The sequence below is a fragment of the Emys orbicularis genome, chromosome 2 (assembly GCF_028017835.1).
Source record: "Emys orbicularis isolate rEmyOrb1 chromosome 2, rEmyOrb1.hap1, whole genome shotgun sequence".
Classification (NCBI taxonomy): domain Eukaryota; kingdom Metazoa; phylum Chordata; order Testudines; family Emydidae; genus Emys; species Emys orbicularis.
Genome location: NC_088684.1, coordinates 224,661,000 through 224,688,614, shown reverse-complemented (window position 1 = coordinate 224,688,614; position 27,615 = coordinate 224,661,000). Strand labels below are relative to the sequence as shown.

At 40.9% G+C, this 27,615-nt stretch overlaps 1 protein-coding gene across 3 annotated transcripts in view; it reads left to right on the top strand.

Moving 5' to 3' along the window:
* The window catches only part of RARB (retinoic acid receptor beta), a 287,775-nt gene that overhangs the window by 156,708 nt on the left and 103,452 nt on the right, over positions 1-27,615 (top strand). The gene's annotated exons all lie outside the window — the stretch shown is intronic.

Genomic DNA, 27,615 nt, shown 5'->3' with positions numbered 1-27,615 from the left:
GCAGTTCTGTACCAAAATGGGAGGGAGGAGACGACTACGTTTTAGAAACTGGAGTTAGTCATCCTTACATCGCGTGACATCACCACTTTCCACTATGTGAGTACACTTTCCAGAAGCCGTTTACACAAGCCATGTCTCTTAACCATGTCTGGCTCGTGCCTGTGCTCCCACCCTCCAACCAACCTCTGCTAAGGGTCTTTACACTTGGTTACACTAGTAATGAAATGCACCAGCCTGCAAATTACACTTCCATCTCACTTATATGCCCCAGGTGACTAGTTTGCTCATGTCTAAGTTACGCACCACCCTCTCTGCAGCTGATGAATTGAACCTGCATTATACAGGAGGATTTTAGATCTTCTAGAATAGTGTTGAAAGAATAACGGTGGTTAGGCCCAGCGCAGTGTCTACATGCTCTGAAGCACTGTGTGCTATAGGGCTCTTCTGCCTTCTGCTCTGTGCCACAACATCCAGTCGTACTGAAAGCTCCAATTGAAGCATGGAACTGTGGTGAGTTTCTGCATCACAGTCTCATCGATCATAGGGATCAGTTTTGTTGAAAAATGTGGTCTCCCTCGCCCAAGCCCTGCATGGAAGGAGGGAATCAAGAATTGGTGTCAGCCTGAGAACACTGAATTTGAACATGCAACTGATGGGGGCTAAAATTAGTCATGGCTTCAAAGGGGTTTCCATATCTCCACTAGCTGTTGTGCATTGAGGACACCAGTGTATGTATAAAATGGCCAGGAAACTGGAACTTGAGTAAATAGATTTTACTCTATAGAATCCAAAGGCTCTGGCAGCCGTTGAAAAGGAAGGTGGGGCTGTATTTTCCCCTTCCTGTGCTTGGATATTTTTTATTATCCAGACTTTCTGGGACTGAGTAGGGCTGCCTAATAACAAAGCCTGCATAATACAAATGCCTAAACAAGCACACCATCTCGCGTAGGCTACTGTACTGTGAAAATCCCCAAACTTTGCACTAAGCATTTTGCTCCTGTAGATTACAGGAAGGTAAGTGAATGCCTAATACAAAATATGGAGCACTCTGCCTCTCCCCCTCCCCCCATTTCTATATTACTGTGTGGTGGGGAAGCCAGACCACCCTCATGCCTCTTATCAATGTTTACTCCTTAGGGAAGCTAATATTATAACCACTTCCACCAGCATACACTGCTCAAAGTTGTTATCCTGTGATGTACCAAATCCTAATTGATTTTTTACCTGTGCTCATACTCAGAGAGTCCATATCCAGGCAGTGAGACCCATACCACTGCTTGCTGAAAGCCAAAACCTCATCAACCAAATGGAATTGCAATAATATAAGATGCGAAATGCATGAGATTATTATAACCACACAATGGGCAATCCAGCTAACAGAACAAAATTGTGCTGTAGGCACTAATATAGGCAGGAAAATGGGCACATTTAGATATAATGGTGGGTAAAGCAGGAAGAGTGACTGGTGTCTGGTGATGCCATGATATCATCTTCAAGGGTGGGGCTGTTAATCTGGCCCCATTCCTGAAATCTGGCATAGCCTGTGATGACCAATGTCCCTTGCTGGCAAGCAATTTAGGATTGGAGAGGGGGCAGTTACTTGATGGAAAAATGCCCAAAGGAATGCATTAACAGTATCATTTTGTAAAAGAGAGGGGGAAAAGCTGGAGAGACATCATTAAATTTATATCTAATTCATTTCAAAACAGCTAACTGTAGCTTCAAATTCTGCCCCCTGTAGGTTTTTGTGGTTTTACAATCATATTATCCTATTTCTTTAAAAAAAAAATTCTCCATGCTATTGTGTGTGAAAGCCCCACTCAAACAGCAGGCAAGTGCTGTTTACCAAGAGCCCTATTTTGCCACTTTATTGGCATTAAGTAGTACCTTTACACCAGGAGTAGTTCCATTGAAATCTTTTGTGAAATAAGCAACTGTGCAGGCGAAACAATTCAACTGACTACAGGTATCCAGAAGGGGCTGTCACATGCACAAAGTAAACTAGCAAAATAGAGATGACTTTTCTCTTAAGTCAGCTATCTTCATTGTTAGTAAAACATTTTTGAGACAGAAGTGTAAATTTTAAAGTGTCTCTTTTAAAATAGTCTAAATACTGTGGATGGTCCTATTCGTCTGGCATGACATGCTTTCACATATTTCAGAGGCTTTTCAAAAACAGGAGCCTAAAGTTAGGCTCCTAAATCCATATTTGGGTACCTTAATAAGTGGCCTGATTTTAAAATTTGCTGAGCATTCAACAACTCCCATTGTTCTCAACGTGTTTGAAAATAGACCACTTATTTGGGTGTCCAAATATGGATTTAAGAGCTTGATTTTAGGCTTTTATTTTTAAAAATCTTGGTTAAAGGGCTTTCCAAAGCACATTAAAAAAGAAACTGATATACAAACCAGCCACTGAGATGACTTCATCCACCATAGAAATGCAGCTACTTCTGGGACAATACATGGGCTCTGTTTAATAGCACATCGTAAATTGAGAAGGCAAGAATACCTTGTCCAAGCAGAAATATCAATTTGAGTCCCCCAGGCCATTTCTCTAATAATTTACATTCACTTCCTTGCATTTGTCATCTCATGAGTGTCTATATATCAGCGAGTTTCAAAGTTTTTCATTGTGGTCTCCATTTTAATATAGACATTATTTTCTGCACACATTCTGCCCTTCCATTCACAACCAAATTTACCACTCCTCCATTGGCAATGAAGTAAAATCCCTGTGGTGACAGGAGCTGTTGTTTACTTGGAAAAGTAATTGTAGGAAAGTGATGTGTTTTTAGCTGCCTTTAGTACATTTTAGCAGTTAGAAATAAGAGAGAGGAACCGGCACCATGTGACTAGCCAGCCCTTTGCAGACCACCAGCAAGTATTCCACAAACTATAGTGTGAGAATTTTTGTGCTATACATGACAGTCTGATAAAGACATTATGTGGTTTAGGGACACTTGTCCACAAAGTTAATTTAGTTGTGCCTTTATTTTAGAAGTGGGCAGGGAGAAAGGTAATGTCCTAATACAAGCCCTTATAACTAACCCACTTTGTTTTAACATTCTGTTTGAGTTTTACAGCCTCTTAAAATACTTCTGTTAAAAGAGGAAATTATCAATCAGCATGTCAATATGAAGAATCTTGGATATGGGATATTTATACTTTCTATTTCTCTTGGACCAAATGATTTCCCCCCCTGATCTATAGCATATGTAAAATTGAAGGCAACTAAATATATACATGCAAATAAATGGAAGTTGTATAGATTTAAATAGGTTAAAGCTGAATGAGCATTTATAAATATACAGATTGTTTTGGATCTTCACCAGTAAGGATACATTGTTAAAGTCCATCCATAGTTTGGAGGGTTTTCCATTTTATGCACTTTCCGTGATTTAAAAAAACCCTACCACCTCGCAGGATCCTAGAGTCCAGGCTGCAGCCCAAGCCTGGAAGTCTACACTGCAACGAAGCAGCCCCTTAGCCGAGCCCCATGAGCATGAGTCAGCTGTCATGGGCCAGCCGCGGGTTTTTAATTGCAGTGTAGACATACCCTTAGATAAGATTTTTTTTTTCTTTTAGACTGCTGATCCCATAAACAGTCCATACACATAGATCCCATTGATTTTGATAGGAGTTCTGTGCATGGAGTGCTTGTGCAACTGAGTCATTAATAGGCTTATGTATTTTGGTTATTTATATTAAGTAGTGCTTAGAGCCCTCAAACAAGATCGGAGTCCCATTGTGCAAGATATTGCGCAAACAGATAGGAAGAGAACATCGCTGCCCAGAAGGACTTAAAATCTAATATACAAGATATACATGGTGTAGGAGGAAAGAAGGAAGAATTAGCCCCATTTTAAAAATATGGAACTGAAGCAGAAAGAGTTTGTGACTTGACCAGTGTCATACAAAAAGTCCATGGCAGAGCCAGGAATTAAACCCAGATTTCTTTGAGTCCTAATCCAGTGCTTTAACCACAAAACCATCTATCTTATCTTTAATATACAATTAAAGTTGTACCTCATTCAGCAAGCATATAAGCAAATAAACAACCAAACTAAAAAGCTATTGATTCCCATCATTCAATATCTGAATCCATGGTCAAGGTTGCAAAAGTTCCTTCAACAGTCTTTCCATTAAATTAGCGGCCCAGAACAAACTGTTTTATTCTTTCTTGCCATGCCTCACTGGTAGTTTAGCAGAATGTCAAATAGAGGCATCAGTATCTTATGGAAAAGACAGTTGATCTTTCTTCAACACCAGTGACACCAGAGTCACACTTCTGCTAAGTGGGAGCAGTTTTCCTGAACCTTGCAAGTCGGCTTCAGTGTTTTGGGACCTGGATATATTGTAAGTGTAACTTTTTTTATTTACACACATATACCATTCCCAGAGGTGTTCAAACAGCATGCAGGCAATCCCTTCTTTCTGGAATCTCGGCCCAACATCAATACCCAGTTCCCAAAGAAAAACTGTCTCAGGAATTGGCTCTAATCAGAGACCAAGAGAGCAAACTCTCCTGCTGCTTGCACAGCTCTTTCTCCAAGGTCCACTGCCTCTTCACACAAATATGCATAACAAAAACTAAGACCACCACACCATGTCTTCCCAAGATTGAACATTTGCTCGCACGCTAACACTAGGAAGCTTGCAAGACTGTATAACAGTGCCACCTAGTGTTGTTTAGCATAGCCAGACCATTTTTGGGTACCACTGAAATAGGCATCTTAGAAGAAGATGGATGCTCTCCTAAGAGAATAGTAGTCTCCAATTTTAGCTTGGGACAGAGAGCAAAGATAAAAGAGAAAAGTCTTGCATGTGTCGTCTTTTGACTTTTAAGGATGAGATCCTTAAAAAATTTTTTAGCAGTTGCTCTTACTTTTCTCCCTGAGGCCTGAGAAAAAGGAGATCTTTGACTTTTGATTTTTTTTTTTTTTTTTTGAGAAATCTTAGCCACCCAATAGGCTCTCTAAATATTATAGGATCCTCTTTACTGTCCAGTTTGAATACCTTTGGGACCCAGTTTTCAAGCATGGCTAAAGGTCCTGCCCCATCACACAGATGTTTTGCTATAATTTGGTCGGTCTGTGTTTGAAATCTTTGTGCTCAAAATATTATTTTATTTTTTGTTTTCGTAAATGAAGTATTTTCCTCAAGTCCCCACTCCCAATGCAATTTGAGAGCACCTTTGACCTGCGTTGTTCTAGTCGCATATTGCTACACATGTTCTCCATGCTAGTTATGTGAGCTGCCAGTTTCTATTTTTGCTTGTATTACCACACTCAGTTCTCTGAGACCCTGTAGATTTATCATCTCTCTAAAGTTTAAAAGCAAAGAATTACTCTTCACTCAGCAGCAGGACATCTGGGCTGATTCAGATCCTGTTGTGTCCTCTCCTTAGCCACATCCTTTCCTTTCCTCGTGTTTTGGGCCAGATTCTGCAAGCATTCTGTGTACACAACACTTTGTGACTGAAGCATGAGCACGCGGAGGGCTTGTTAGGAGATAGCTTCAAATCCCCATGTATGATTTTGAAAGTGCTGAAGTGGCTGTATGACTTGTATATAATGTACATGTGGAGCTCAATCACAGTATACCTGCTCTGCTCTCTAGCTCCACCCTCCCTAGCCCTCTAACTAATCCTAACTACTGTGCATCAAAACGTGCAAATGTTTCAGAATTAGAAAATAATCTGAAAACAAGAGCGGTGGTGGAAGTGATGCAGGTGAAATATGTTTCAATTAAATCAGAATATCATTTACTTGGAACACAAACATTTGCTTACGGTCACCCCAGTTTTGCCCCATTTTTCATAGCCGATGAAGATTTCACGTGATAACCTTTTTGGAATATTAAAGCTTCCAGGACTGAATTACCTTTGTTTCTTCATCAAAGTCCATAATTATAAAAGGCTGCTGTTCCTTAGGCCATTTCAGCTTCAAAAAGATTTTTAGGGCCTGGTCTGTTGGAAAGCTTGGGGGTATAATTAGCTAAAATGGAAATAGATGCAAGTGAAATTTAGTTCCTGATGTTTTAATTTAGTGCAGTACTGCCATGTGTTATTGAAGAGAATTCTTAAAGGCAAACATAATTATTTCATTATGGTCTTCAGAATGCTTTCATTGGCCTTAATAACAAGAAGCTGCATAAGGAGTCATACATTATAATTAGCCCTTCTTATATTTACATCAGATAAATAACAAATAATTGATGAAAAACAAGTCTTCTGAATGGATGATTTCACACAGAGCTCTGGTTACAGTTTAATGATAAAACATTTCTCTTATTGCTCTGCATTTTAATTATCTAGAATTATTACTCTAGCAGAGATGCTGAAGTATTGTTGTTTCCATGCATTTCATTAGATTCACAACTAATTTATATGAATCTGAAGCCAAGGAAAGGTGTCTTTAGATGGATATCACATACAATAAATTGCCAGCTTTATTAATTTTAATAAGTTACATTAACTTATTAAAATTACAAACATTTAGCTCCAATTTAGTGATGGATTTTGCTTCAGTTGAAATCAGTGGGAGTGGAATTGTGACTTTTTTGTATTCTTTCATTTCCTGATTTAGGACCAAAACCGTGCTGTTCTTACCAGTTGGAGTCAGGGAGTGAGTGTGAACTGCGGGATTTGGGTTGGTATTTTCAGAAGAGCCCAAGAGGGAGTTAGGAGAACAATTCCCATTGACTTCACTGACAATCAGTGGGATTGGTGTTCCTAATTCTCCCCAGGAATTTGTGACACTCCTTGGCCCTAAGAACCATGCCCTGAAATGCACATGTTGTTGATGTTGTTTTTTAACCACCTGCATTTACTGATCCATGTTTTACTTTTTTTTAATTCTTATCCATTTTACAGTCTCATGTGAAAATTACTTCAGTTTTTCCTGTGTCTTTTTAAAGCGTCTCATACGTTTTTCCTGTGTCTTTTTGAAGCATCTTATACGTTTATAAGCTCTTTTATGTTTCATTTTTGTAACGAAACATATTTCACATGATTCATTCCTCAGCGTGTACAGAACACTAATTGTTGTTATTGATTTTGAATTTCACAACCATTACAAGTAACCCAGATGAGTGGCGGATAAAGAGTAATAATCCATGGAGTTCTGGAAGTGTTTCATGTTTGTCTCGAGTACTTTGCATGATCAATATTAACTGCCCCATTGAAACTAACTGCTGTATCAAATAACAGTAAATCAAATGAATGTGCTTACAGATTATTTATTGAAAGCTTTAATTGTTCACTGGGGCCTTGCTTATCTGAGGGAACAATAGAAGCTAGTGATCAGACAAACTAGTTTGCAGAGCCTGGGGATACCATCAGACAATAAGATGGCTCCTGTCTATAGGTTAAGTGAGAGTTTTCTAAATCATGCACCAGCCCACATGACAATTATCCATCTTGGCCATCCTTGAGCAATTGTGTGGGGAGAATTTTTCCAAAGAGCTTCTCTTTGTTTCGTGGGGCACTCCTTTCCTTGCTAGCAGCCATTTCAATCTGTCTAGGTGACAGGCAGCATCTTGTCTGGAAAAAGAACAAAAATAATTTTCTGAAATTTTCAAAAGTTGTACTGACAGAAACCCCCAAATAAAGGGCTCAGGGGGAGATTTGCCTGCACTAGAATTGTAGGATCAAATCCCAGGTGAGGAAATAAATGGAAAATATACAGGGCTGCTTATTTTATGAAAATTCTATGTGGGTAAATCAGAAGAATGCTTGGCACTTACAATAGTGCTTCACATTTGCCAGAGTTGTGCAAGAATTAGCTAATTAAAGGGCACTTCTGTTCTGTTTAATTATTCTTAAATAATTAAAGAGCAGTTCTGACAAATGACTCTAAAAATGCTGTCATGGGATCTCCTATTTATTGTATCTTAATAATTTCTTATCAAAATTGCTCAGATGACAAGTAAAAAGATGTTTTTATTTCTGTCAGCCCCGAGCCCCTTCATCTTTGCTAGTTCAAAAACCTTGGCTTGGCTGTTGTGGGGAGGTTGTCTGTGCTTCTCTCTACCCTCCTCCTTTTTCCCTGTGAATAACTGCATTAAAGACCTCAACCACTTTTCAGAGCTTTCCTGAACTGCACAGGGAAATTGACACGATTCTTGACATATTGACCACTTTCCACAATGTTCTGAATAGCAGTAGTGAAATTCACTGGAGTCTTGTCAATTATACTTCTCTGCAGTTTGGGAATGCTTTCAGTTTCAGCAGAGGCACTAAGGGTATTGTTCTGCAAACTCAGGAAGACATTATTGAATTGATTTGTGTTCAAAAAGCTCTCTTTCCAACCAGGAGAATTAGAAAAGTACTTTTCAAAATAAGCTTAATTTCTGCAGAAAGTGATGGCTTAGGTCCCCCGTGCATGCTGAGAAAAACTTCCTACTATAGAGAGTCAAGTTTTGTGTTTGTGCTTTTAGTATATAACACTATATTACCATACACATAGAAGCGTGTAATGTAATATAGGATAATAATGCATTTTAGAAACACCTAAAATTACTTAACATGGCTTTTCCATATATAATATCATAGTTAAAAATCCATATTTAGGGATATTCTAGGACTAGAAGCATGTGCATCCCATTTGAAAGAGTAAATCTCCCCTTTCCAATGGCATAAATCATCCTGTTTTTATCCTTAAGTTTCCCAAGACATTGAACCTTAAACTTGTCACTAGTCCAGGACTGTATGTTGCTAGTCTTGGTTGGGCCAATGGAATTTTGTAAAGAAATTCCACATTTGAAGGGCAAGAAAATATATCTCTGTCACAATGTTGTGTCAAAAGTGTAGTGGCAATTTGAAGCTATTCAGAAGTTTGGATTATTGTAGGAGGTTTTCAGGAGATGAACTAAGGGGCAAAGAAAAAGTGGGACAGTGTCAAAGATGCATGATGAATAATAAATGCCAGTTATCTCATGGACATCACCATCTCATACGTGGTACAGTGAATGTATGTGTGCATATACTATACTCTCTTCCCTCCTATATGAGACCGATACTGGCAGGCTAGAAAAGCCATTTCAGACCATGTGCTGAAGACTGTATAGAGTGCTGCTGGTCAGCTTTTTGACTCAGAGCGGGTGGACAGAAGAATCCATTGCAGAGAGAGAGAGCAGGAGAATAGTCCCTCTTGTGTGTCTGTCTTTTCTTCATACTTTGTCTGTTAGATTGAAAAAGAAGTTAGGAGCTGATGTTCTAATCCCAGTATTGTCAAGGATTTACTTTGGAACTCCGGATAAATCACTTATAGCTCTCTGTGCCTTCATTACACCGTCTGTAAAATGGGGATAATACTACTTAGCTATTTGATGGGGTTGTTGTGAAAAATATTTAATGTCTATAAGATACTTTGAAATGTAAAGAGGTATATAAATACGATGACAGTGGTGCTGAATTTTGATGAGGGAAAATTTAGTAGAATCCTAGCTAGTCATTTTTCAGGTGACTTCCCCAACACATTATCAATCTTTTGTATAACAAGTATGTTATTCAAAAGTTTCAAGTGGTCTGAGTGCATGTCCACTTCAGTTTTATGAACCTGAGTACTGCATTTGCTCCATAGTATGAATATTGGTGCTATTCAGTTAATAAATATTCACCCATCCTGGCTGTTTCTGTCAGCATCAGCAAGCATTAACATCAGCAAGCTTGGAGTGCAGTACTATAGCTAATGTACTTCTAATTCTTGACCTGGTGATTGACCAAAGACACCCCCTCTTCTTAGTAAAGCATATGAAGACAGAGAACAACAGCAGCGTTTCCTGCCTCAGGGTGTGTGGTGATATGTGTGACTGTGAGAGTTAATTTTTCCCAGTATGCTTCCGATGCCTTTGAAGTCTAGGGATAGCAGGGGAATTTCTGGAGATCACACCAGAAAGAGATCACACCCTCCCTCCTCTCACTTCCTCAAGAAGAAAGAGTTCCCGTATGTATGTTGTGGATTCTCTAATAGAAAGTTGTCCTTTCTTCTTCCTACTGCACTTTGGCGCTTCTCTCAGAGTTCAGAACCTGTGCAGCTACACTGATTTCTGACCACCATTGGCTTAAGTGGGGCTGTTTCCACATGCAGACATGCCCAGTTGGTTAAGCAATTCCTTTATTTTACCAAGGTCTTGTCTACATGCAAAAGTTGTACTGCTTTAACTATATCCAGATAGCTAAGCTGTACAACCTCCTCCCCCCCAGCATGGATGCAATTATACTGATATAAATGTCCTTATACTGGCATACCTTATTGCTACTGGTATAACTGTGCCTACATTAGAGGTTATATTGGTATAACTATATTATTTAAAAAATTACACCCTTAACATATTTACACTGGTAACTATGTGTAGACAAGGCTTACTGTTAATAAAACCCAAACACTATAACACTCCTGAGCAATGAGTTATACTGAACAATGGGCTGTTGCCTGATAAACAGTCCTTTCTTTTGCAAATGAGTATGGGCTGTCAGCAAAAGAGCAAACTGCAGAGTGAAGGGGACTTACTCAGGAAAGGAACTCAGAATGGGGAAAATTGCAACAAACTGTCAGACTTTTCAAGTGAAAGCTGGAAACAATATATTTTTAATAAAAAGACAGTTACTCTAATTGCTGCACCCTACTGTTCAATTTCTTTTTATGCCCCTGTTCATTAAGTGCTGCATACTCACACTTATTATTTACAGATGTATTCATTTTCAACTTGCTTATACAAAACATGCTCTGCAAAAGGTAGTGAGTGAGGCTACACTCACCAATTGGTAAGTGTTTATTGCTGCCTGTAATATGCAATTTTTAAAACAAACAAACAAAAAACAACTCAGTTCATCGATGGAGGCAAGCCCTATATTCCCTGTGAAAAGTGAAGTAATCTTACTGCAGCCTGACTTTAAAGGTAATAAACGGTTTGTAGTGGATTGATGTCATACAGTGTAATGAGGCACATACCTGCTCTTAAACATTTTAATTTAGGGATCTAGAGGTGCAGCAGTTCAGCTTCTGCAGTAACCCATTTAAACAGCTGTGACGCAGTTTCTAATTACCCTTGTAAATGGACATGCAAAAGAAGGTATATGTAACAGTGTGGCTCACCCCTTAAGGGCTGGGGCTAGCCAACCCTGATTACAGAATGAGTCACACCTGGGAGAGAGCAGGGTAGCTCTGTAAGGAGCAGCAGAAAGCTACAAGGAGGAAGTGGGCACCTGAGCTCAGGAAATTGTAGAGAAAGTGTAGGGAGTGTTGCTGAGATGACCTGAGACCAAGGGAGGGGGGAGCTCCTGTGGGGAAGGCTGCAGTTAGAAGGCTAAGTTGCAGCTAGGAAGCACTGGGAGAATGGGCTGTGACAAGAGTGGGACCAAAGAAGAGCTCTGCCTGTGAGAGAAGACACCAGAGCTAAGTATGGGCTTTTATGTGGTGATGGGCAGTAGTTTGGGACCCTGAGGACTGTTGAGAACTATTTCTATTACTAAACTGGCCCCAGCAGAGGTACTCTTAGTCTTCTGTTACTAAACGAGCCGCAGGCATGGGGGTGTTGTACATGTGGAAGCTGTGTGCAGTTCTTGGAGCCCATTAAAAGGGGCAAGGTGCCTATAAAGCAACCCCTTGGTTGGAAGGGGTGCTCAGTAAATGGCCACCCTGCTACTGTATGTAAATCCATGTCATCCAGCAGAGTCCCTGCAATCCAAAGGATGATCTGTTTTTTAGATGCTTCTGTATCTACCTGTAATACTACTTTGATCACAGCATTAGCGTTGGTTGAGTCAGTGTATTGATTTCAGGATTAAAAAATACCCCAATGTTTAACACTTCCTACGGTAAACAGTCATAACATTTGAGAAGTAAAATGGCTTGAAATATTACCTCACAAGTCCATTTTACTACTTTTGTGATTAGAACACTACAGTTTTATTTTTGTCTAAGTGACACTGGACAACTATGTAATGAATTAAAGATATTAAAACTCCCATATTCTCTCTGGCTCCAAACCAGGATAAGAGGCATTATAAATAATGTTATATGAGGATTATCTAGGAAGGAATTTAAACTATATTTATGGTACACATGTTAACACCAAAAACTAATAAAAACTTATACTGGAGATTAGATCCAAAGAATATATCCCTGGTTTAAAGTAGTACTCCAGATTATTCTGTTTCATGCTTAAAATATGTAGCCTTCTTAGGAAGAACTGATACAGATACAGAGCTTTTGAAGATAAAAGAAAAAGGCTCCAAACATTATAAAACATTTATGGTTAATAGAAAGAGACTTTCTTACATGGGGAGGGCGGGGGGAGGTGAGATGGGGAATCTGCACCCTCTAGTCACAAGTCCATTTCCCTTGTGATTTTAGTTTATCATCAAAGATATTGTCCAGATTCTTCTCTCATTTAGATGGTTGCAAATCAGGAGTAACTCATCAAAGACAGTGGAGCTATGACTGTAAAACAGGTGTGAGGAGATAATTGGACCCATTTTATGTTTTAAATGTCTTGTCCTGCATTACCCATCATCTGGTAATTGATCCTGCAGGGAAATCATGCTGAATTTGGGACATCATAATCCTATAAAGGCCATTGCAATAGACTCTAACGTTTTAAAGTACAAAAGGGCCAGATTCTCAGCTGCTGTAAATCATTATAGCTCCTTGGACTTCTCTGGAGCGACACACTTTATTCCAGTTGAGGATTTGGCCCTATGAGGTCACCAGCGAAACTAAGGACGAGGAACTGGGTTGTGGGCTGCTTATTAAAAAATAAAATCTAATATATCAATAGCAACACCACAAAATTGCTTTTCATAAGATATCTTTCTTTCAACTTTTGTACAGGTTTAGAATTAACACTTCTGAATTGTGGCACTTTTTGTGATCTGAGCCAGGTTAAAATCACGGCAGGGAGGGCAACAACCCTCAGAACCAGTATGTTCAGGATTTTTTTCCACTATTTTCCATAAAATTTAAACTTTCACTTCAGTTTTTTTTTTCTTTTTCCTCTGTGAAGATAGACCCCTCGTTCAAACTGATGAGCTGCTGCCCTGTAAGCTCAGCTTTACCTGCCAGCCCATTGGCTCACAGGCTGGTGACCTCAGTGATGAACCTTTGTTGTTTACTTGATCATTTAAATAGCAAGAGCCACATTCTGCCTTCTGTTAAAATCCCATGCAACCCTATTAACTCCCCCGTGATGGGCTGCATGCAGATTTTGTCCCTATCATTGGCAAGTCATGCCTACCTTAGAGAAATGTGTTCAAGTGTAACTGCATCAGTGTACTTGCTCAAGGACAAAGCCCAAATGGAGATCTGCTGCACCATTGTAAATGTAGAAAACGGCTGTGGTATGTTACACTGGTACTAGCTCTGCTTTAGGCCAGGTTTACACTGAAAAATTTTTCAGTGTAAACATTAGGTTGACCCGGCTACATCATGTGGGGTGTGAAAAATCTACACCTCTGAGTGATGTAGTTAAGCCAACCTAACCCCTGGTTTATACAGTGCTAGGTTGATGGAAGAACTGCCTCTCAGAGAGGTGGATTAACTACCGCAGCAGGAACCCCTCCCGTCTCTACAGTGAGTGTCTGTGCTGAAGCATTACAGCAGCACAGCTGCAACTGTGCAGCTGTAGCATTTCTAATGAAGGCTCTGTTAACACTACAAAGTTAGCTTGACGTAAGTTGTGCGTGAGTCTACACTTAGTTTTGTCTCCCACCTACGTAAATGCCCCATTACGACAATGCAGTAACACCACCTCCCCGGGCGGCTTTGAGCCATGGTCCATGTACTGAGGTTGACGCAATGCAAGTGCATATACTGCGTTACTTATGTTGATCCTAATGATCAACGGTGCTCCAGCAGCTGTCCCACAATGCCCAACACTGATCGCTCTGGTCATAATTATGAACTCCGCTGCCCACGGGTCCCAGAGACCTGAAGGCCCCCCCCCTTTTAAAACCCCACAATTTTTTTTAATGCCTTTTCTTGATTGTCCAGCTTGGCGAGTACACCTAACAACTCTCCACTGTTGCATGCAACCACCCAGCTGACCGTGCCAGCTCCATGCTCCAGACTCTCTCTGGCATGGAGTACACAGGAGATACTGGATCTCCTGGGCCTGTGGGGAGAAGAGGCTGTGCAAACACAACTATGCACCAGCCATCGAAATGTGGATAGCTATGAGCAGATTGCACAGGGGATGCCAGAGAAGGGGTACGATAGGGACCAGCAGCAGTGCCACGTGAAAGCGAAAGAACTGTGGCAGGCATACTGGAAGGCCAGTTTTGCCAACGGTCAATCTGGTGCTGAGCCACAGACCTGCTGCTTTGACAAAGAGCTGCATGCTGTAGATGGTGGAGATCCCACCACTGCCCTGGAGACCACTGTGGATATCTCCTGGGAGCCCAAAGGCCCTGACATGAACAGTGAGGAGGAGGTGGAGGACGACGAGGAGGAAGATGGGGGACACATGATCAGGGGTTCCAGCTATGCTGCGAGTCAGGATCTGTTTGAGACTCCACCACAGTCCAGTCAGTCCCGGCATTCGAGTATGGGCGACCCCTGTGCAGTGGAAAGATCCTCTGGTAAGTCTGCATGTTTATTTACCATTATTGTGATGGCATCCCCAACTTGACAGAAAACAGCTGTCAACTTCTTATTAATTTACTCATACTATAAGAGGTAGTGGTACAACAAAGAGAGGTAGCGTTACCTGCTTTTCATTCCACTCTATTGCTAGGCGGGGGGAGAGGGGGGGAATGCGGAGCAGGGTTGTTGTTTTTTTGTTTTCCCCACAAAGAGGGATGCCCCTTGAATCCTCCTGAGAGATCTTGATGACGCTTTCATGGAGGTACTAGGTAATCCTCTGCTGAAGGTTTCTAGGGATAGCAGCCTTATTTCTTTCCCACGCCAGTCAGCCATAACTTCAGCAGGCACCATACAGGCTAGTAGCATATGGGCCTGGGCAGCTTGGGGATGCCAGCAGCAGCTGTGCTCTCTGTGCCTTTGTTACCTTCAGGAATGAGATATCAGCTAAAATCACCACCACCTGTGGAAAATGGTGCCTGTATACTCCTATTTTTGCACAACCAAGCAATTCCCTCCTCATTTCCCTCACGTCTGGCAGGCCATGCTCACCATGGCGAAGCAGAAGTGTCAATACACGTGTCTTGTTTAAAACTGTAGGGAAGGGAATTCTGAACCTTAACTTTCACTTTCTGTTGTCATTTGACAATGGTACCTCTGTTTTATCTGCAGCTTCTGCCATTGCAGCCTTCAGGGGTTCCTCCTCCACATCCACAGAATGCTTGAGCTAGATAAGGAGGAGAAAGAGGAGGACTCTGGATGACCTGTTCAGTAAGATCCTGCAACCAGTGCTTCATCACTGTGAACAAAGGGCCTGGAGGGTGAACATTAGAGAGTCTGGAGGCGGAAAGATCAGTCTCAGCAGGAAGAGGAGAGGAAGATGCACCAGGACATAATGGGGCTTCTTTGGCAGCAAACACAGATGCTGTGGGCTGTTGTGGACGTACAGGTTCAACTATCAGAGGCTCGCCTCCATTTGCAATCCATGGAGAACTCCACTACAGCACCTCCCTACATCCCCCTCTCAATATTCCACGTGGCATCAGGGGCGGCATCCCTACCGCTCCAACCCCTGGCAGGACATTAAGGACAACCACAGTTTCATATATACAGACCTATGAAAGCCACGGTTGCTGTATGTGCAGGTAAACTGGACATGAATGTTTTTCCCCTTGTCAAGTTCTGTTCCATTAATATATTAAGTGTTTGCTTTTAAATTGCACAGATTTTTTTGTTGCACTGGTTTTGTTACTGAATAAAATTCTATTCATTTGGAAAATAATTCATCTTTATTAGTTCACAACATATGCTGCAGAGTGCCTAGCAGTTCAGAAAGTACCTATTTGTTACTGTACCATGTGACACAACTCAAAGGATCAGTGACACACACAGTGTGTGGGAATCATAATTTTGCAGTGCTTGTCAATGCATCTATTAAATGTACAACAGCACTACATTCACAGATGTACACCAACCAGTGCACAATTCCCAACAGGGCCCAAAACAGCAGTGCAATCACCACTCACTTCTCCGCTGTCAGTGCAGCTCTCATTCTGGTGTCCCTGCGCTGCAGGGCTGAGACGAGCTCGGCACATAGATCCAGGAATGTGGCCTTCTACATCTGAAAGTTCTGCAGCCACAACTCTCCTTCCCAAGCTTGCATTACAATGCGATCCGGCCAGTCAGGGCTCGATTCTCGGGCCCAGAATCGGCGCTCCATCATCTGCAGTTGCTCCGCGAATGCCACCAACAACCTTGAATTGGTTCTTGCTGTGTCCCACAGCAATCTCTCCTCCAGGAAATCGACATGGTCAGTTCCTCTTACAGCTCTGCAAATACCGGAAGATCATGCATCCTGTACTTGCAACACTCATGACAATAATGCAGAGCTGTGCAGGGTACATTCTTTTCTCAGGGGTGGTGGACAGCAAGGAGGGCTATGTGGGTTATGGCATTTTTAGAAAAGGTATGAAAATTATGGGCTATAGATAACATTATAAGATGGAGACAGTTGCACACTGGGAAATTGACCCCTTGCTCCCAGTCACCACTGCATGGCTCGTTTCTGCCCCCACCATGCATCGCCAAAACTTCCCAAAAGACAGTGTACTGGATGGTGGCAGGTTGCCCACTGAGGTACCTACCCATGGTACACAGCACTGTGCATTGACACAAGCACTCCTGGTGAGTACGCAGGGCAGCGACGCAAGGAGCCCAGTATGCATACGCACAAATGATATTGTAACTGCGGTGGCTTTATGCTGATGTAACTTGTCAACCAAAGTCTGTAGTGTAGACATGGCCTCAGTTACACAACTGTAAATGTTTCTCTAATGTAGACAAGGCCTGGGGGCTTATCTACTCTTAAAATGTTACAGCGGTAGAGCTTCAGTGCTGCAGCTGCGCCACTGTAGTGTAGACACTGCCTACACCGATGGGAAGGGTTCTCCCGGTGGCGCAGGTAAATCACCTCCCTGCGAGGGGGTAGGTAGGCTGACGGAAGAATTCTTCCATTGACTAGCACTTTCTAGGCCGGGGGTTAGGTTGGCTTAGCTACATCTCTTAGGGGTTGTGGATTTTTCAGGACTCTGAGAGCCGTAGCCATGCCATTGTAAGTGTTCTCTGTAGACCACCCCTCTGAAAGAAGCAGTCTGGTCTCTCACCACCTTGGAGTAACTGCCAAACTTTGTCTCTGGATGAAAATGTCCCCCTAACCAGGCTTAGAGGTACTCTATTAGCACAATATTAATGTGCACCCAAAGGCTGGCTTGAAGCAGTCCTCTACCCACCCTGTCTCCCTGCCTCACCATCTTGCACCAGTTAGGACCCCATTATGCTAGGTGCTGTACAAACCCTTGGGGAGGCACCATCCGTGCTCCAAAGAACACATCATTTATGACAACAAGCAAGTCGAAAGGTGTAGGGAGAAAGATGCAATCAAAAGAAGAGGATGTTTTTTAAAAAAAAATTTCAACACTTTTTTTCCCCCCAACAAAAAATTGCTATAATTTCACAGAATTTTTTTTCCTTTAAAATGTTCTGATTTTTCTGTAAGAAACCCACATCTGAAACTTTATTTTTCAAAAACCTGAATTCATTGGCTTTTCCAAAATTTCCTAGGAAAAAGACACTTTTCAATCAGCTCTAATCAAAAGTTCTTGTATTTCGTGACTGAAGCAGGTGTTTCTTGGCATACTGTATCAGCTAGAAGGGGGGGGGGTCTCTGTACTTGAAAATTTAAATCTGCTTAATTTCCTATTTTCTACTGTAGCAGTAGCAATAGATGCTGGTCACAAGGCTCCTTTTTAAACTACTGCAGCAAGCTCACATACATATCAACTGGTTGTGCAGTCAGGAGAAGCTCTTCATTTACTACTAGAGACACAACAGATACAGTTGCAATAATGGACAGTCCCAGAAATGCTTCAGCGCTGAACCCAAAAAGCCAATGGTTTTAAGCATGGCTGACTTCTGCTCTCAAAATTAACTCTGAAAATGGCATTTTGGCCTCCCTGTTCAGGGTGTCTCTGTGATTCCTAGATCATATGTGCTTAATTTACAAGGAAAAGGTTTCTTTGCTAAGCTAGCCCTATACCCTCAGCCTTGAATCTCAAAAGCAACCTGGGCTTTTTGTGGCTTGTGCATCCCAATCACAAATAAACATTCTGCAGTACAAATCATGCTGTCTCGTACACCTGTATCAACCCCACTGACCTTAATAGGGTTTGTACAGGTCTTACAGCCTTGCCTTTGTAACAGAAATCAGTGCATATTGATATCTACCATGTGACAGGGATGTAACCTTATATAAGCTGACCTATATCAGGTTACTTTTTCTTTTATTTGTGTCTGAATTAAACTAAATTTTTAGCAAAAATGGAGCAAATTAAGCCTCCTGAATCCCTGTCTAGAAGCAACAGTGGCAGAGAACTGGAGAAAGGTGACTGTAGCATTTTCCTGGAAGCAAGTGGTAACAAAGAGAGATCAGGGTTGTATTCCTTGCTCCAAATCTTGCAAATCACTTAGCCAGATTATGGAAAGATATTTAAGAGCCTAAGGAAGCAGTTGGGTGCCACGGTGCTTTTTAAAATCCCACTAGGCACCTATTTGCATCTTTAGACACCTAAATACCTTTATTAATCTGTCCCTTACTTTCTCTGTGCCTCGGTTCTCCCTCTGTGAAATTGGGATAAAACTTTCCTATTTCACCGGGGGGCTGTGGAAATGAACAAAGATTATTAGGCACTCAGGCCCAGATCCACGTTGAAATCAATGGAAATTAGGATCCTAACTACCTGTGGGGATCTGGGCCTCAGATAGTACAGTACTAGGGGCCATATAAGTGCTGGGTTAGACAGGAGAGGTGAAAGGTGAAATTCCTCAAGACTGCTGTGTATGGTGTGCCCAGAGACTTCGTAGATCTACAGTACATTGCAGTAAAAGTCTTAAGGGGATTTCAGAATCCTAGACAGTCAGTGATCATGCAAGAATGTCCCTTGAGAAGACCAGCTGCCAGGTGAGACCACTGACCACGTTAAAGCTGCACCATAAAGCCAAGTAATTGAATGTTACTATTTATCAGATCAACTAACTGGAGACTGTATTATTTGTGGTGTAACACAGAATCAGGTTCAGTTAAAGATAATGCAAGAAATGGACATGACTGGGCAAAGAACAATGAATATTTTCAAGGTTGCTGAAAACTGCATCCCAAATTAATGTGCTAATAAGCAGTGAGGGAACTGAAATGAATAAATAAAAGAGTAGGATAAAAGGGTAAACAAATGAGAGGCCAGATTTGTGTGCACTAAATGTGGAGGCAATCCGAGCACAATGGGAAGGGTTTCTAACACACTCCTGTACTGGTAAGACACTGATCTTTATTTCCTGGCTCCACGCGCATGATATGGGTCAGTGTTACATAAGGTTATCCTTCTGTCACGTAGTCGAGGCCAGTGAGTATCCACTGACTCTCATGGCTACTGTAATATGAGTCCACTGGCTAATGTTACAGCTTCGTAATTGGAACTTAGCAATTTTGTTGATGAAAGGCGTGACGCAATAAGATCCAGATCACTATCTCATAGTTCTGTTAGCTTTACTGGGTTAAAAAGAGTGGACAGAAAGGAACACTTATTTTTACCACTAAAGGCAGCAGATATGACTTGGATTATACGCAGATGGCAAACTTGTTGAGTAAGAAGAAGCTGTTTTTCCAGGCTCACTTATCAGAGTAGAACTGTAATCTTTTAAAATTAAGCTATTTTACTGATCTTTTTTCTGTACCATGGTGCCCTAGATCTACGCACTCTCTCTAGATTCAAAGACGGTTATCACAGTGTGTAAGACAGGTAATGCGGGCCCCTCTGTACTAACTACTTTAGCCCATATGTTATGTCACTTTAAAAGATTGTAAAATTATCTTGTGAGTAATGAGTCTTTCATACTTCTATCAGGTCTGGTCTACACCTAAAATTCACATCCCTGAGAGACATAGTTAAGACGACCTAAGCTCCAGTGTAGATTCATCTGTAAATTTTTCCGTTGACCTAGCTACTGCCTCTCAAGGGTGGATATGTTCCAGCGGCATAGCTGCCGCTATGCTGCTCCTGTGCTTGTAGTGTATTCATACCCTAAGGCCGTGTCTACATTACAAAATTATATTGACCTAACTTACATCGGCATACAGCCACTGCAGTTATTAAATTGCTTGTGTTTGCGCACACTTGGCTCCTTGTGTCAGCAGTGCACGTCCTCACCAGGAGTGTTTGTATTGTCAGTGGGGGGCATTGTGGGATGGCTCCTGAAAGCCAGTAACAGTCAACGTAAGCAATGCAGTGTCTGCCTAATTACATTGACCAAGACTCTACGCCAGTCAGGGAGGCGGTGTTACTAAATTGGCATAGAGAGTCACTTATGTCGGTGGGACCCAAATTTAAGTGAAGACACTTCCACAGATAGGTCGATGTAAGGCAGCTTATGACAACCTAACCCTGTAGTGTGGACCAGGCCTAAGACTGAGGTCAGAGTTTACCATGGGGTTCCCACTTTTCTGCCAGACGTAATGATACAGAAACCATCTGCACTCTTAATTGCTGCTTTGCTGAGGTAATTGTTGCCTGGGTGTACCTGCATATGCTAATTTAAAAGAGACAGTAGGCCAATACAGTTCTGTCGTCAGTTTAAAAAAAACATAACACTTGAACATCTTCACTATTCATTTGTATATCAAGCTAGTTGTATTGCAATATCCCGGACAAGCTGGGAAGTTTAATCACAGAGTGATGAATCACTTATGTGACCCATCACCATAGTACCCAGTTACCAGGTGTTAAGTTTCACAGTTTCTTTTTGGTGGCCATTACACTAACAAATTTGTTTACATATTGGAATGAAAATTGGGCTTTACAATGTTCACTTTTGAATTTTGGTTTAAAAATACATATAGAACAATGGTGTAATCCTGGTTAGTAGAAAATTGAGAGAAAAATGTAAAGTTTACAAAATATTACGGGAAATAAGTTCTTCAGAAATTTCTTTAAACAACTTTGAGCAGTGTATTTTGACATTCTGGGAGCCTTAGCCTACTCCTGTTGCAGTCAAAAGCTTCATCAACTTCAATGGGAGCAAAATTGTACCCTTGCTCAGAGTTGCTTTTGTAATGCAAGACTCTGGTTCATATTGTGCGCTAAAGTTCCACACATTGATTTCCCATAATAGAGCCTAATAGTTTTAAAAAAATTGTGAAGCTAACAGTTTGAAGTGTGTTGCTAATTTCTTTTGAGTTTGTATTCCCTCTGCACCCAAAATTCCCATCTAAATCATGTGTAAGTGATGAAAGTTCAAGCCCTTTGCATTGAACAACTTTTTTTTGAGTTGTTGATATTATTGAGCATTTAACTTGATTTACTGATGATTACTGAGGCTTTTCAAGATTTATTCATCAAAACTTCTATTGACTGAGCAGGATTATTATTATTTGTATAACAGTAATGCCTAGATGCCCCAGCCAAGATCAGGGCCCAGCTCTGCTATTGATTGTACAAGTATCTAGAAAGATAAAGTCCCTGCCCAAAACAGCCTTAACAGGCCACTTCACCTTGTAGGGTCCCTTTAAATATGTGTTAACTACTTATGCTAAACAATCTGTTTCGCCTTGTATTTAGCTGTTACGCCGAGGGCTTGTCTACACTGGCAAGTTTCTGCGCAGTAAAGCAGCTTTTTGCGCTCAAACTGCAGATGTGTACACACTGCCAAGCCACTTTCTGCGCAGAAACTCCTCAGTTGCAACGCTGCAAAAAAACCACCTCCACAAGAGTCATAAGGCTATTTGCACAGAGGCTCCAGCGCTCTATTGCCAGTGTAGACACTTGATTGCTTTCTGTGCTGTAATTGGCCTCGAGCTGTCCCATAATGCCTCAAGCTGCCCTGGAGACATGAGCCCCTCCCCTTTCAGAGCACCATTTCTGACAGCCCTTGCCCTGCTGTGCTGATCTGCTCCGGGACACAAAGCAAACCATTAATTTGTGGAATGTTCGAGCTGTTGAACACAGAGGCAGGTGGGGGGGGGGAGGTAAGAGAGAGACAGAGAGAGAGATTGCTGTGCAGAGAGCCCAGGGATGGAGGCGGGGGCTGATGTCGGGTTTCCCCCTCCCCCTGCCTCAGGACTGGTTGCTTCCTGCTGCTGTCTGAACTTATAAGACAGCATGCTGACATACTCTCTGTCCCCCAAAACAGTGTCTCTCTCCCCCTCTCCATACACATACACACTCTCCCCTCCCCTTTCCCCCCACACACTTCAGTTGAAAAGCAGCTGGCAATGTAGTAGGATGCCCATAGAACAATGGGATTGGGAAACCTGCATCATGTGACTCTGTGTCTGCCCCATGAGGCATTGCAAACCCTTCCCAAAGCACCCTGCAGCCAGTTGCACAGTGGGATAGTTACCACAATGCACTGCTGACTTTGCGGTGCAAGAGCTGCTAATATAGATGCGCTCCAGCGTCACAAGGAGCACAGTGTGGGCACGCAACAGCAGTTTAATTCCTGCATTTTAATAAAAGTAGTATAACTTGTGGCGCAGAAACTTGCCAGTGTAGACGTACCCTGAGTAAGTTTCCCATATCTGAAGAAGAGCTCTGTGTACGCTCGAAAGCTTGTCTCTCTCACCAAGAGAAGTTGGCCCTATAAAAGAGCTACTACCTCACCTATCTTGTCTGTCTACTATTTAAATAGACCAGACACACAAAGGGTTGGAGAAAGGAAATATTATCTCCATTGTACATATGGCTAATTGAGGTTCAGACAAATTCAGTCACAGTTTTGTTCCTCATTCACAGTAGCATTTTTCTTCTCCAAAGTGTGCTGCTTTTTGGGTCTAATCTTGTCCCCCTTACACTAATAAGAATTGCTAGATCTGGTTCCTTATTTTCAATTTGATGGCTATGAGTTGGGCTCATTATTAAGTATTTAGTTATGTTGTTAAGTGGTTTTGACAGATATATTATTTGAAGCATACTGTAGGAATTCTACATGGTATAGAATAATGATCTAAAGCAGGGGTTCTCATTCTCAACCTTTTTTTTTCTGAGACCCCCCCAACATGCTATAAAAACTCCAGGGCCCACCGTTGTCACAACAGTTGTTTTTCTGCATATCCAGTAGATTAAAAGCCAGGGCCAGCATTAGGGGGTAGCCAGCAGGGGAATGGCCTGGGCCCCGACACCACAGGTGGCCCCGTGAAGCTAAGTTGCTCAGGCTTCGGCTTTAACCCGGGGTGGTGGGGTTTGGACGTGGGCTTCAGCTTTCTGCCCTGGGCCCCAGCGAATCTAACGCCGGCCCTGCTCTCTGGTTTATTTTGGCGGACCCCCCTGAAACCTGCTCAGGACCCCCCAGGGAGCCCTGGATGAGAATCACTGATCTAAAGAATCATGTTTAGCTTTTCAACAAACAGACAAGGATAGCTTTGGCTCTCTGAAGTAGAAAACCACATTATAAAAATTTAATGTAGATATTTAATCTTCTGGTGTCCCTTATGAAAATGCAAGGCCACTTCCCATAATAAAAGTCAGCCTGAGGACTAATTTTTTTTGTTTTTTGGCCTTCAGCCCAGGTCATGTAGTTACAGTATACGGTGATTAGTTGATTCTGAATTCCCCCTCCCCTTTTTTAAGACCTAAGCTGTCTTGTAGAGCTGTACTATGTCATGAATAAAATCAATGCTCGAAAAATTATGACCATGAGTTAAAATGAAATAAGTAATGTAACATTATAGATTAAAGACAGATGTGTGCAGCTGACAAGACATGAGCTCATTAGACGGGGGAGGGGAAAAAGAGGATATGGAAAGTAAAAATAAATAAATAAAAGTACTTGTAGACATCTAAAAATGTAGATGTATTGTCTCCATATGGGCCAATCATGGTAGCTTTTATTTCAATCCCAGTGCATTGTGTTCACGCATAAAATATTCAAAAGAAATGATGATGGTGATAGTACTGGTACCCCAGTTTACTAACAAAAATTTAAGCTGATGGATCACAAGCTGGAAATGTTTTTTTCTTTTTAAACTGAGCATATTTTTTTTCATGGTTTGAGTTAATTACGGTGCTGTGTAAATGGAATATGCATGATTTGCTGTGTATTTAAAATCCTCATTCACTCTAATGGTCAAGCAGACAGCTTCAGTGACTGAGAGGGGAACAGATTTGCAAGAGTTTTTTTTTTTTAACAAAACATCTTTGTTTTAAAAAAGAAAAGAAAATCAAAGTCTTTACCTATGGTATCTCCCTTTGTTTTCATCCCATTGTCTGTGATCTGCACCTGTTGTATATATAGTAAGAATAGCAGGGATTGATAGCCCAGCAACAGTACTCAGCCAGAATCCCGTGTGACCGGGTTAAACGCATACTCACTCTAGGGTCATGGCCAGGTTACTAAGTCAAGGCTGGCAAGTCTCCATGATAATGTTTTCTTTTTCTCTCACTCTTTTTTTTTTGTCTTCCAAACCATTTTTTTTCAAAAAAAAAAAAAAAAAACCCAACAACCTCATAACAATGCAAACTATTTGTTTAAGTATGACAGATTCAAAGCACTTTATTATTAAAATTTTTTGAGGGGGCAGGAGTCAGTGATATTTTGGATTTAATTTGATGATATAGTCTTGAATGGCATATGAAAGAAATAAATTTGTATGGAAACAAATGAAACCCACTTTTCCACTGCCTAGATTTTTACTGGAAGATGATTAAAGGCAGACTCTTTTTCTAGACTAGACATAAAAATTAAATGATCTACGGAATATAGTTATTTTTGCAAATGTTTGGAGGCTTATAAATAACGTCTACAATGAAATGCACACATACAAGCGGCAGAGAATCTGTTTCTAATTACTTGTACTTTAGCTGAACTTTGGCGTTTCCTTTGACTTTCTGCCTAATGTATGTGAGCTGTGTGCTTTGCACTCCAGCAGTGAATTCACCAAAAAAAAAAAAAAAAATAGACTGACTGACTCTTCTTGGTGCCAACAAAAATGAGGGTTAACAGAATGTTTTGACCAAATGCAACACTTTTCTATTCACCCTAATTAGCTGAAATTGCTCCTTCCCACCAGGGACTCAGAACCCAGTGTTCAAAGTTCCCTTGGGGCTATCCAGGAAATGCCATTTGCTTTACAACTTTTTTTTCTTTTAAGACTCAGCTGTCCAAAGTGTGCATTAAAATACAGTCTTAATAATCTAAGTTTCTAGTATAATGAAAGGGCTTCATAATGCTTGTCTGCTTTTAATCAGCCACAAAATAAAATACCTCTATCTGTCAACATGGTTTAGCTAGCAGTAAATTAGCTCTTATACACTCTCTTAAGGATCTTATCTGCTACTTTATCTAACCTTTAGAAAAATTTCAAACATGTTAGGAATCATGAAGTGACCTTTTGTATGAGAATCCCTGAATACTTAAGTGGAACTTGTGTTTTGTAACTTCTTTTATGCTGTATTTTCTCAGGTGAGTTGAGATTCCCAAGTGTCACATCCTCTGCTTACAGCAAAACATTAAAAATCAAGTTGTGTTTTGTTTTTCCCCACTTTGGGAAAATTGTAGGATTACTTTAAAATTGCATTAGCTGGGACTCTACCTTCCTATTTGTAACACATACACCTATATACAGAATGCCTTTTTTCCTGCTGCTCTTGCCCAAACAACTTATGTGAAGTAATAATAATAGTACTTTGTTCCTTTACATAACATCTTTCATCCAGTGACTGCAAAGTGGTTCACAAACATGAATCGATTAAGCCTCTGGCACCATTCCTAGGAGTTGCCAGCATACCATTTTACAGATAGCCTCCTTGCCTCAGTTTACCTAAGTCCAAGGATCCACAGTAAGTTACTAACAGATTGAAATAGAGCCCATGTGATCTGAATCCAGGCCCTCTGTGCAGTTCTTGTCTATAACCAAAAATAAACAAGCCCTGTAATTGTTTTCTTGTGACAAATAAAACTCACTAGGCGTTTGTTCTTGTGACACATGTTTGCAGTGTATGGGCTAAGCCAATTTAAAAGCAGATATAGCTGAGCTGGCTTGGGAGGTTTATTTCTTGTTCTTGTTGTTTTTTGATTGTCATATCCATTTTCAAATTGTCTACCTTGGCAGTTCTATAGCAGCTTCCTCAGCATCTTCAGTTGCTGACTCTGCTTTGTGCATTTATGAACAGAGCCGGGTGTTTCATCTCATATAAGTAACACAAGTTCCTGTGGCTTGGCCAGAGTCTGACAGAGCTTTGCTGAGCATATGGTTAGCAATATTAACACCACCATTGGATGCTGCTTTTTCTTTGGAATAAACGATCAAAAAAGTAGAAGCAGATCAGAATTATTCCTAAAAGACTACTTTCTCCAAACTAAAATCATATAAGGATGGCAAGAGTGCAGTTGTTTTACCAAATAACACAACCCTCGTTCCCCATGGGATGTCTAAAAACTGGTTTTTACACTGAGTGAGATAGCTCAATGAACTAATATAGAACACGTCTGCTGAGATTGCAGAGTTTTAGAGCTAAATTTTTATCATTCCAGATACTGATTGGGAGTCACTAAGATGCATGTACTAGCATGAAATAAGGAACAGAATATTTGAGACCTCTCAAGGGCATTTGATGAATCTAACTTTAATTTAAAAGGACTAATAGATTATTGATTTAAGCAGGGTGACTGTGCACAAATCAATAACAGAATGCTCTGTCTATCTTAAATGCTAAAAATGACTATTAAAAGAAAGAATATAGTGGATTTTGTCTCCCTCTTTTTTTTTTTTTTTTAAAAAGAAAAAACTTAAACTTTGCTCTGTAGAGTTGGAACCTGTAGCATGTTACTTGTAACATGGTTTTGCTAAGTGTCAGTGAATTCTGAAGAATGTGGGTTGGGAATGAATCCCGGATGTAATACAAATGCAACATTTGAAAAATGTGGAAACCATCTTGGACAGTAAATCTTGTCCAAAATGTTCTGTTGACTAATATTCTTAGTGTTCACTTTTAAGACTCTTGAGAGTTAGCTCTGTGGATAATGTCTAATATTTCTAGATGGATACAAGTTCATACGTTACATCATTTCTATGTATCTGTTGAAAAATTAGAGGTATTTGTCCGAGAAGCAGCAGAACAACTTACTGAAACAAGGAAATGTATTGCACATCTACAATAAATATGGATGATGATGATGGTGTATCAGAGAAAACTAATGCAGATGCTTTGAAAAGATCAAGTTCACATCTTTTATCCTGCTTCACAGAGCTTTCCTGTTGTTTCCCAGAAAGGAGTAACTAATGCCTCAACAGATTCAAAATAAATGTCCATCCAGAAATATTAAGGCAGTAAAGTGACAAGATGTCATAATACTTAAGTGGCCCCTTTTCAAAGTGGTTTACAAACATTAATATCCCATAAGGCAGATCAATAAGTGTTACTGCATTATGTCAATTGTACAGATAGAGAAACTGTAGGATTAGAACTTGCTGTCCTATGCTTAAATC